Genomic DNA, 12,899 nt, shown 5'->3' with positions numbered 1-12,899 from the left:
AGCAGGGTTCTGGTGGACTGTATTGGTCCTTTGCCCTAAGCAAAGAGTGGTAACCAGTTTCTCTTAACCATCATGTGTGCTGCCACATATTCCCTGAGGCCATTCCACTGAGGAAAATCACGAGAGGAAAGTTACTACAGACATTTCCGTGGTAAGACAACTTGGTTGCTGATTGTTTTTCAAGGGTGGGCAGTCAATACGTTTTGTGTTTTGTGTTTGGCCAGTGTGTAGCTCTGGCTCACAATTTATTTTGACAGCACGTTTTGCCGTTTTGGAGATGAGTTTTGTATTGGTTAGGCTCGTTCCAAGGGGATAAGAGTTATAGAAATGTAAGTGATTTTACCTCTTCTCAGAACTTCAGTTTTAGGCAGATATAGAAAGAAAAAAAAGAGGGGAAAAAAGGTTGTAAAGAAAAAAGTGTTGTTGTAAAGAAAAAATCATGTTGTGAGATGGTTGTTATTTTCTGTTGGTTGTGAGCAAACTTGTCCAACAAAAATATAGGATATATTTGTTGTCTTAAGGGGGAAGGTGTTACAGGCTTAGATTTATCCATGTATATTTCAAGGTTGGACGTTAGGTGTCACTTCGTTAGGCGATTGGTGTCACCTCGTTAGTCAGTATGTGTTACAACTGTGCTGGCTTGTCTATCTCGTTAGTTGGAAGGTGTTTCACCTGTGCTGGCCCAGGTGATATTTAAGAGTTGCTGGCCCAGTGCTCCAGTTGTCTTGAGGGATGTGGATAGTTAACACCTTTAGTTGGTGCGCCCTATTTGATTTCTGGACAAACAATCCTTTATCTGATCTGCCCTGTTTTTTTCTCCACTTTTTGGTTTTCTTCCTGTGTAAGTTTGGTGTGGGTTTTTCTTTTGTTTGCCTGTTCTTGGGCAAATTTAGTGGGTGTTTTTTAGGTCCCAGTTGTTGTTGCTAGTCAACTTTCAGTGGAAACCCCTGTAAGTGTCTTTCAGAACCCCTCCTAAAACCCCACCTGTTTCATTTTGGTTGTTATCAGTGACTCTTTGTTAGTTTTCCCTTCTGTTTGAGTGGAATTTTTTGTTTTCTTGCTAGGGAACGTAACAAAATGAACAGCCTAACCAGCTCTGTTAGGGCAAGTAAAATCGTCAGAGTGAGGAACGCTCGGATCAGCCCTACTCCTTGGCCAGAGCGTCCAGTGTCACTAGTGCAGTGTACGCTCTGAATTTATGAATAGACAATCTGACAACGCTCTGAATTTACGAACGATCCAGAGCGCACTCTGATACACTGGAGGCAATTTACAAATGCACCCTGATTTGTCAATCAAATGTATTTGGCATCGATCAAATGGGCTGGCAGGCAACTTCCCATTCAGTTGTCAAAACGTGAGTTGGGACAAGCATGCATTGGCAGACAAACTGCAGAAGAACGAGCAGCCTACTACTCCCCATAGTTTATCAGTGCAATTTTGACAGTCAACTAGCTGAAAACGTTTTTGAGGGTTTAGCTAACGTTCCCTCGTTAGAGTTTAGCTCATCTCGCTCTGGCTAGCATTGGATGTTGATGAGCATAACTGAGGGAGCGAGAGCCTACCTTTTTATGGTTGTTTGATCAATAGGACTGTAAAGTTCCCAAATGTAAGAGGACTCCCGTGGTATTTAAATATTTGCAGAAATCCATTCACGTGTATTTTTTGGCGAATGCGTTCGTTCTAATGATCTAAAGTCACGCTGTTGCTATTGCCTGTAAAAACACAGTCCAGTTCAAAGTGAATGATTGCAGGCCTGTGGCAAATTGCTTATTTGTGTAAAGGCCTACTGTAGTTCTGATTGGCTATGGCACACTGGTCTGCGTAGACGCAGGTCCTGGACGAGACAGATGTTTTTTAGGTTTTATTTACTGAAGTGTCTGTTAATTGTCCAAAATTGTGGCCGCTTTCCCACTCTATATTGATATAGAATTTCACAAATGCCTTACTCTACGTCATTCCCAAACATTCTATGAATTTATGAAAACATGAAAATGACCATAGCTGTGTTCGAATACTCATACTAACCATACTATTTGTGATGTAAATTGAGTATGTAGTATACTTATTGGTCATAGTATGGATACAGTTAGTATGCCAAAAGTTCCCAGATGTCGTACTACATTCGCCAAAATATGAAGTATACAAGCAGCGGACACTATTTCTATGCTTTTAGGGCCCATAATGCAATTCTTCAGAAAATGGACGTGGCTTCATAACGTTTTCAGATTTTGAAGAAAATGGCGGAAAATATGCAGCTGAAGTCCGTCGAGAGCGGATACAAATTCATTGCTTTAACTATGACAAATGTTAAGAAAATGTTGAGCAATGTAATAAAGTAATATCTTTTCAAATAAGTTACACGTTATGTTGGCTGACAATTTGTTAGTTACGCTATCTTTACAAACCGCATATCATTACAGCAGTATGTACCGGTATGTTAGCTAGCGACCTAATGTTAGTTGGCTAATAATACATTGAACTTGCCAGTATATTAACTATATGCTATCTAACTACCCAACGTTTATTGACTTGATTATTCACGTCATTCTTAGCTTAGCTAAATGGTATAGTCGTGCGTTCTCAATGGACATTGTTAATTCGGGTGCATTCTTACATTCGATCTGGCTATCTACTCCAAATTCAGAGCACTCTCGTCTGAGTGTGCCAGAGTGCAGAATAACTGTTGAATTTACGAACGCTCAACACCCGTTGAATATGGCTGGTGTCAATAAACGTCGGCAAGAAAGCGTAATTATAACTTGACGCACTGGATAACATGAAAACAGCCTAACCAGCTATGCTAGGGTGAGTAAAATGGTCAGAGCGAGGTGTTCTCTCATTTGGGTCTGGAAGTAGCTAGGAGGCTAGCCAACTTTAGCCAGTTAGCTTGGGTGCTTGACTGCCGTTGAGGTCAGAATGCTCGGATCAACCCTACTCCTCGGGCAGAGCATCCAGTGTGTGCGAGCAAAACGCTCTGAATTTATGAACGGACATCTGACAACGCTCTGAATTTATGAACGGCCAGAGCGCACTCTGGCACTCCAGATTGAATTTAATAACACACCCAAAGTTGTAAAATGTCTCGCTAGTAATTTGTTATGCTAGCAAGAGGTTGCATAGCAGCAGCATCAACTTCCGGTAGACAGGCGAAGAGCTAGTACGCTCAACTGAAAGGATACCGTTTGTTTACAGTACACTAAAATGAACTAATAGTATGTAGCATATACTCATTAAGTATGTAGTATACCATATGTTAGTATGGGTATTCGAACACAGGTCATATCTAAGTGCTCACTTTAAAAAAAAAAAGGTGTAATTCTTCTTGGGGGTGTATATGAACAGATTTTAATAAGATTTATGTTGCTAAAACACTCAGTTCCACTTTATTGTAAAGTGTTCTATGGACACTTTGTTTTAGGTGTGGTTCTGTATTGCTGACAGTAACGTTGTGTTCTGTTTGACATGACTGCTGTCATCACCTATTATGATAACCCTCTGTCCTAAAGCATAAGACAAAATAAACAGTTTAATTGTTTCATTGGTAGTGTTATCCATTGTTATTAAGTGTTATGCAAGCCATACCAAGGTGTTGCATTACCTTATTGACACATCTCAAGTGTTAGTTAGCTACAACTTGTCAATTTTATTCTTGTGGCTGAATTTGATCAAACCTGCCATTGGAATAGCTATGCGTCTTTTTATCCATGCACTACATTTTCTTTATTTTACAGTCATTTAGCAGTTCTTATCCAGAGGTGCATTCAACTACAGTAGCCAGTAGGTAAAACAATCACATATAAAAGACGATGCAAGTGAACCCTTTCATCAAAATAGCCGCTATCCGCTAACACTACAACTACTGCCCGTGCACACACTCTTATTCTGAAAACTGGAAGTGTTCCTGCTATTAAATACAGTACCCCAAACCATTCTGCAATTTAATTTGACTCTGCTGATGAAGCTATGTTGACACTTCCTTTAATACTGCAATGCGGTTTTGATTGAATAACGTCCCTAAGCCTTATCGAGATAGACTCCCATCTGCTTCAGAGAGGGTGCCAAGAACCATCCCACACAAAAGCACATTGATGACTGCTTTGATGTGCAGTAATAGAGCCTTTGTCTCAGCGAGGTAGTAAACCTTGGATGGCACATTTTCTCTATGGGCCTGGTCAAAGGTAGTGCACTATACCTCATCCCCATATTGTTATTTATTTTGCTCATTTGCACCCCAATATCTCTATTTGCACATCATCTCTTGCACATCTATCATTCCAGTGTTAATACTAAATTGTCATTATTTTGCACTATGGCCTATTTATTGCCTTACCTCCATAACTTGCTACATTTGCACACACTGTATATATATTTACTGTTGTATTTTTGACTTTATGTTTTGTTTACCCCATATGTAACTCTGTGTTGTTGTTTTTTATCGCACTGCTTTGCTTTATCTTGGCCAGGTCGCAGTTGTAAATGAGAACTTGTTCTCAACTGGCTTACCTGGTTAAATAAAGGTAAAAAAAAAAATGGAGAATAGGGGGTCATATATGACATAGCCTTTGTCAAACAAGATGAAAGAAGGAGAAGAAGAACTCAATGGGAGGGCCTTACTCCTTGTATGATATGCTATTAATCTAATGGAGTCACATTTTCTCCTCTGATGTTCTGGCTCCCTAACTCTAAAGTCCCTCTATTATCCTGACTTTAGTTGTCTAAGCATTGAGAGTAGCAAGTTATTCATGCTCTATTTTCAAATCAAATGGGAGACAGTCGGACAGAACATTCTCATTTTATTTTTATTTATTTTTAGTCCCAGGGAACATTCTAAATTGGTTTGCTTTCTACTGACCCTCTCTGCAGTCTATTTGATTATTTTCCCATTCGTACCAGTGAGAGTAGAGAAAAACAGAAAAACGAAACCTGGCACTGATTCGATTCAACTTAAAAAACTGCTGTGTGGAGGGGGGGACAGAGAAGCGATAGAGATACAGTGTGTGTGTGCACGTGTGTGTCAGAGATAAAGAGATATGTCTCTATCACTGCTGTAAATCCCAGAGGTAGGAACATCTCTCTCCACACAAAGAAACTGCATTGTGGGATGAGTAATCTAGGATCTACATATGTAATTGGTTTCTGTGGTGGAGGCAGTCATTGTGAATTATGTTCGGCGTCCTTGGGGGCTGAGCTGCTGTTGCTATTAGTGAGATAGTAAACCAAAGTGGAAGCCTTTGCATTACAATGCCTTTGAAGTACATCACTAATTGACAGCCTGCATGTGTTTGCTAATACGGGCATTCAGCATTTGAACACAAGCCATGTCAGCTATTGTGATTGTAGATAAGTGTTGTTTTTGTTTATTTTGCAGTGGGTAGGGGGGTGTAGTACATTTTTACATTTACGTCATTTAGCAGACGCTCTTATCCAGAGCGACTGTGACGAGGTGTGAAAGGAATCAGGCGCAGGAGGTAAAATACCGAAGTCCAGAGTTTAATCCGTTTGCATAAATCAAACGCCCCAAGCGTCAAAGGAAACTGTACAAGGGAAAACATCCACCTTGGCAATAACACAGTAGAAATGTAGCTCAACCGAGCTACACGCTCTCACAATAAAACAATCACTCACAAAGACAAGGGGAACAGAGGGAACACCTATACACATACTAATTAGGGGAATGAGCACCAGGTGTGTGTGATTGACAAGACATGACAAGTGGAGTGAAGAGAATGGGATCGGCAGTAGCTAGTACTCCGGTGACGACGAACGCCGAAGCCTGCCCGAATCGGGGGGGGGGCAGCCTCGGCGGAAGTCGTGACAGTATCCCCCCGAGGCGCGGCTCCAGCAGTGGGGGCGGCCAGGAGGACGCGGAGCAGGGCGAGTCGGATGGCGACGGTGGAAATCCCTCAACAGGGAGGGATCGAGGATGTCCCGCCTTGGGACCCAGCACGGACCTCCGGACCGTACCCCCCCAGCTGGACACTGCGGTGGAGATGAATCTGTGCATAATGCCTGCGCTATATCTGTGTCCATCGCCCATACTACCGGCGCCACCATGCATGAGGCCAGGAGTATGGGGGTGTTGTCTCTGGGCCTCTCCTCTGTGTCATACAGCCGGGACAGTGCGTCTGCCTTCACGTTCTTCGTACCCGGAATGTATGAGAGTGTGAAATCAAACCTGGGTGAAGATGAGGGCCCACCTGGGCTGGCGAGGATTCAGCCTCCTCACTGCCCGATTGTACTCAAGGTTACGGTGGTCTGTCCAGACGAGGAAAGGGTGTTTCGCCCCTTCGAGCGAATGTCTCCACATCGTCAAAGCTCGGACAACAGCCAACAGCTCCCGATTACCAACGCCGTAGTTCTGCTCTGCCGAGCTGAGCTTCTTAGAAAAGAAGGCACAGGGTCGGAGCTTGGGTGGCGTGCCCGAGCGTTGGGATAAGACAGCTCCTATCCCTACCTCGGACGCATCCACCTCCACTACGAACGGTATTGATGGATCGGGGTCAGCCAGTACCGGGGCTGAGGTGAACAGACCCCGCAATCTACTGAATGCCAAATCAGCCTCAGCAGACCAGCGGAGCTGGGACGGCCCACCCTTCAACAAGGATGTAATGGGAACTGTGACCTTGCTAAAACCCGAATAAACCTTCGATAGTAGTTGGCAAAGCCAAGGAAGCGCTGCACCTCCTTTACCGTGGTTGGAGTCGGCCAATTACGCACTAAGTGCAATGCGGTCTCCCTCCATCTCCACACCTGTGGTGGTAATGCGATATCTGAGGAAGGAGATTGACTGCTGGAAAACTCACACTTCTCGGCCTTGGCATAAAGATCATTTTCCAGCAGTCGGACCAATACTTTGCAAACCAGGGACACATGCTCAGCACGCGTAACGGAATACACCAGGATGTCATCGATGTAGACCACCACACCACGACCAAGCATGTCCCGAAACACCTCGTTCACAAAGGACTGGAAAACGAATGGAGCATTCATCAATCCGTAGGGCATCACCAGGTATTCATAATGCTCCGAGGTTGTGCTGAATGCTGTTTTCCACTCATCCCCTTCCTGAATACGCACCAGGTTGTAGGCACTCCTGAGGTCTAATTTGGTGAAAAAACGGGCCCCATGCATTGACTCAATCACTGAAGGAATGAGGGGAAGAGGATAACTAAATCGTACCGTCACATTATTCAGTGGTCGATAATCAATGCACGGGCGTAAACTGCCATCTTTCTTCTTCACAAAGAAGAAACTCGAGGAGGCAGGTGAAGTGGAAGGACGTATATACCCCTGGCGCAAGGACTTGTGACGTATGTTTCCATATCCTCCGTTTCAGCCTGCGACAGGGGATACACATGACTCCTGGGAGGTACAGTGTCTACCCAAAGGTTTATCGCGCAATCCCCCTCCCGATGAGGTGGTAATTTAGTCGCTTGCGTCTTGGAAAACGCAAGCGCCAGATCATGGTATTCGGGGGGAATGTGCACGGTGGGGGTACCGTCTGGACTTTCCACCGTGGTCGCACGAACGGAAACACCTAGACACCTACCCGGAAACTCACGCAACCACCCCGTAAGAAACCTCTGTGGCCACGAGAAATTGGGGTTGTGAAGAGTTAACCACGGGAACCCCAAGACTACAGGGTGAGCAGGAGACTCAATAATCATAAAGGTGATCTGCTCAACATGTGTCTCCTGCGTAATCATGGTGACTGGTACAGTAACTTCCTTAACCAACCCGCACCCTAATGGTCAACTATCTAGTGCTCTGATGGGGAGTGGAATGGTTAGGGGAACCAATTAAATGCCTTGACGGTGTGCAAATGCCCTGTCCATAAAATTCCCAGCTGCGCCTGAATCGACTAGCGCCTTACAATGGGAACCTACCAAGTGATCTGGAAAGGAGATAGATAAAGTACAGTGCGCCGCAAAGGGCTCTGAACATGTTTGGGTGTTCGTTACCTGGGGTGATGTGTGAGTACCCTGCCTACCGCCTCCAGACCCAAAAGAACGTTGAATGCGACATGAGGTGGATTGTCCCTTCGTGCCACCAGAGTGGCACTGTCGCTGTCCTCCTGCGCTCTCTTGACTGGCGGCTCACCCCAGCTCCATCTGCTCGGGGTCAGAGTCGTCCGGAGTGGGAACTGGCAGACCCCTACCAGGACGTCCTCTGGCTGCTAGCAGATTGTCCAGCTGGATGGCCATGTCCACCAGTTGGGAGAACGATAGCATGGTAACCCGGCTGGCAAGCTCCCGTTGGACGTCCTCCCTTAGGCGACACCGGAAATGGTCTATCAGGGCCCGCTCATTCCACCCGGACCCCGCTGCCAGCGTCCGGAACTCCAGCGCGTAGTCCTGAGCGGTCCTCGTCCCCTATCTTAGATGAACCAGTCGTTCGCCCACCTCTCGACCCTCAGGCGGGTGATCAAAAACGGCCCAAAAGAGGCGAGCAACCTCCCCGTAGTTCTCCAACGTGGTACCTCCCTCGTTCCATACCGCGCTCTCCCACAAAGGCAGGAAACGAGGACGGATACCTTCTCCCGCTCCCGGGGCTCCGGCCTGATGCTGGAGAAATACAACTCCAGTTGGAGTAGGAATCCCTTACATCGCGCTGCAGTCCCGTCAAAGGAGTCAGGCGCAGGAGGTAAAACACCGAAGTCCAGAGTTTAATCTGTTTGCATAAATCAAACGCCCCAAGTGTCAAATGAAACTGTACAAGGGAAAACATCCACCTTGGCAATAACAAAGTGAAATGTAGCTCAACCGAGCTCAACCGAACTACTCACAATAAAACAATCACTCACAAAGACAAGGGGAACACCTATACACATACTAATTAGGGGAATGAGCACCAGGTGTGTGTGATTGACAAGACATGACAAGTGGAGTGAAGAGAATGGGATCGGCAGTAACTAGTACTCCGGTGACGACAAACGCCGAAGCCTGCCCAAACCAGGAGGGGGGGCAGCCTCGGCGGAAGTCGTGACAGCGACTTACAGTTAGTGAGTGCATACATTTTCATACTGGCCCCCCGTGGGAAACGAACCCACAACCCTGGCGTTGTAAGCGCCATGCTCTACCAACTGAGCTACAGGGGACCCATTTATATTTGTTGATGAAATTCATGTTTCATATTTCGATTAAATGTTATGGGCAAATTGTAGAACTGACATAATACAAATTCTGCCTCTTGTTCTGATGCTATAAAACCAGGGGTTGGATTCAACCAAACTCATTCCACAAGAAATCTGCACTGTGGAATATCACAAAATACCTATGCTGCAAAAAGGCACCATTTCACTTTAATCAAAATGAGTTATTTCACCTAATATTAAATAAGAATGCGCTAATTGATAACATCACTCAAAATGTGGCTCAGTAACAATGGTATTTTTCGACTGTGAAAAAGTGATTGAATTCCAGCCCAGTCTGAGGATGTTTTCCTAACAAACTCCTAGTTCGGTGAAAGAAACAGCTTCAGCATAATAATACAGTTCATGAAATAGTGAGAGGCCTGTCCACCTGATGTTATGTTTTGATAGGCAATCTCAGAGACTGTCATTGACAGCATCCCGTACCATGAAAGATACAGCAAAGTAACCATCCATCTCGCTCACATCTCTTACAGTCAGTCATCTTTCACGGTGTTAAATAGGTGGGAGTCGCTATTAAAGTGGTACCCTTCAAATAAAGGGTAAAGTGTTACCAATAGTTCCCACTTGGATAAAGCTATTTCTTCCTTCCTTTAAACTTGACTGGCGATCAATAGTCAACAGTGTTAATGAATGGCTCATGTCTAGCTCTCAGCCCCTAAATCCCCATGATCTTCCTGTGAAGTCAGCTACCCGGCTAACCTTAGGTCTCGCTGAGCTGATATATAAACCAGTGAGGGGCATGCTTAATGAGGTCTAATGGACTCCTGGTGCCTTCAGATCTGGAGATTGGCGTTTTATCTTATTAACATGACCATCTGAGTACCGGGCAGCTCTGAAATTATATTTTGGGGAAATAAACAACAAATAATGTATGTTTTAAGAGTATTTAAGTGATTTCATTTGATTTTTTTATGAACATTTCAATGTTTTTCTTTCGATGGCTTACAGTGCATAATCAGCCGACAATTAAAATGTTGAGTGACATTATCTATTTATTATTTTCTGCGACTGTGGTTTTGGTCAAAAAATTTTTAACATACTATGGTTAGGCAATTATTTTGTAACATACTGTACCATGCTTCAGTGGTTTTTAAGCAATGGTCCTTCCTCCAGCAATGGTCCTTCCTCCATGGTTCACTTCAAAATGCATAAATTCATTCATGCTGTACAGAGTAACTGCAAAAGGCAGAGAACATACAGTAGTTCCTGGTGAAATTTTAAGAAGTAGTTGCTGAGGAAGCTGTTTGCCACAGCCAGGAAGCAAAGGGCCACTGGTCTCAGCACTCACAATGACAATTCAGCTGAGCTCCTTTTATACTGAACAAAAATATAAACGCAACATATAAAGTGTTGGTCCCATGTTTCATGAGCTGAAATAAAAGATACCAGAAATGTTTCACACGCACAAAAAGCTTATTTCTCTCAATGTTGTGCACACATTTGTTTAAATCCCTGTTAGTAAAAATGTCTCCTTTGCCAAGATAATCCATCCACCTGACAGTTGTGGCATATCAAGAAGCTGATTAAACAACATGATCATTACACAGGTGCGCCTTGTGCTGGGGACAAAAAAGGCCACTCTAAAATGTGCAGTTTTGTCACACAACACAATGTCACAGATGTCTCAAGTTTTGAGGGAGCGTACAATTGGCATGCTGACTGCAGGAATGTCCACCTGAGCTGCTGCCAGAGAATTTAATATTAATTTCTCTACCATAAGCCTCCTCCAACATTGTTTTAGAGAATTTCTGTCTGTAATAAAGCCCTTTTGTGGGGAAAAACTCACTGATTGGCTAGGCCTGGCTCCCCAGTGGGTGATGCCCTCCCAGGCCCACCCATTGCTGCATCCCTGCCCAGTCATGTGAAATCCATAGATTAGGGCCTAATGAATTCAATTGACTCATTTCCTTATATGAACTGTAACTCAGTAAAATCGTTGAAATTATTGCATGTTGTCTTTTAATATTTTTGTTCAGTATAATTGAACATACTGACTTAAAGAGCGACTGCAGATTTGGATTCATTATGAAATGCTAGCGGCTATAACTGAATTCAAACGTGAGTTAGTTTCAGGGTGTGATTTTATGTTGGTTTCTTGTGTGTGTGTTTGAAGATGGGAAGAGTTAGACAATTAGCTTCAGTTGGCTGGTGTGCAACCGTGGCAAAATTGGTTTGAGTTTGGATAGCCTATCTCCAAGGCTAGTTAGGGACCGTCAATAAATTACAATGTAAATGATACAATATTTTCATGTTGCACACCTTTTAGTTTTCTCATTAAATGCTTTCAATATTTGTATATTAATTTCTACAATTTATAGTTATTGAAATTAGGGGTTATTGGAATTAACATATCATCCCATGTACATTATATTATTTATCGATGGTCCCTAACTAGCCCCATAGGGATATCTAAAGTTAACCCAAATTTACCCCAGGCATTACAATCTGGTCGCGTGTAGCTGCACTCCGAATTTATGATTAATTGTGTGCTGTGGGCATGTGGGCAGGATTGAAATAAACCCAACCTTCATTTACGTTGTGATGCAGTCATAACCAGAAGTCTCACAAAACTCCATTTGGACAAGACTGACTTTATGACCAAAATTATCCTATTTAGACTTTGTAGTCAATTTCGACAGTAGAATAAATGTTTCTGACTCATATCAATTCCACATAGGCTGTTTTCTAAATGAGAAGTTGGTTTATAGGGCCAGTTAGTCTTTTCAACTTGGTTTGATTTTATAGTGTCACACTAACCAGCTTTCCATCCAACCTTTTTATGCGAGTAAAGTACATGTTGGGAAAAAAATGTAATGACAGACTTGATGTCAACAAAACAGAATACGCTAGACAATTTGAGATCTTTTTGTGTTGGTAAAATGAATTATGCGAGAAATGTCAGTGGAAATGCTTTTATGCGCAAATCTTGATATAATAACCATCATATCGTAGTAAACTTGGAGTCACACAATGACATGTTGTGTGGTCCTCCTACTACGACTTGTTGGGAATGCATGCAGTTTATTAAGCTACAGATGAAATAAGTTATGAACTTCACAGGATGCTGAAAGTGCAAGGTGATGAGTTTGATGCTCCTTTCCAATAAATATCTATTGTCTTATTCTGGTGACATGATAATCGATGCTTGGCTGCCTTTATAAAAATAAAAATAAATAGATCTTGCTCTTTTGTCCATATAATCTCATGTAGGCTATACGTGTGCTCTAGCCAACAGTGTGCAGAGAGTGTTTATGGCGCATCGGGAACCGCCAGGGGTGGGGCACAGGATAATATAAAACAAATTATAATTAGGAACGCAACTCTTGAAAGTTGTAATAGTAGAATGCACAAGGTGCTATTTCGAAATTGGATAGTGCATCATCAGTTTTTCTCTTGTCATGTCAGTCATTGTATACCTTCGAGAGCTATTTATAACTTCTCAGAAATGTCCATGTCAACTAGCCCATGTCAGCTAACGTATTTTTTTTTCCCCATACATTTTTGTAGTAATGTTTGAGTCACTCAAATATCACATGAATACACATTAGACATTTATAGAATTGCAAGAAAATTTGCTTTAAAACTGCAAAATGTTCTCTGCACCCCATGACAAAATGTGTAGAATTGCAGGAAATAATCTTTAAACATGCTAAATTTTGCTTGTGCCCAAAGAAATAGACGTGACGCGGGCAGGGCGATATTTCCAATGCTGGAAGGGGGGTCTGAATGAAAAAGTTTGGGA

General features: G+C 43.2%; 1 non-coding gene across 1 annotated transcript; it reads right to left on the bottom strand.

Moving 5' to 3' along the window:
- Positions 1-9,026: 9,026 nt before the first annotated feature.
- Positions 9,027-9,102, bottom strand: trnav-uac. The gene has a single exon. It is a non-coding gene; the product is annotated as a tRNA-Val (tRNA).
- Positions 9,103-12,899: the final 3,797 nt, after the last annotated feature.

The sequence above is a fragment of the Coregonus clupeaformis genome, chromosome 2 (assembly GCF_020615455.1).
Source record: "Coregonus clupeaformis isolate EN_2021a chromosome 2, ASM2061545v1, whole genome shotgun sequence".
NCBI classification, from domain to species: domain Eukaryota; kingdom Metazoa; phylum Chordata; class Actinopteri; order Salmoniformes; family Salmonidae; genus Coregonus; species Coregonus clupeaformis.
Note: the sequence above shows the minus strand (reverse complement) of the source record. Positions and strands in the feature narration are given on the sequence as shown.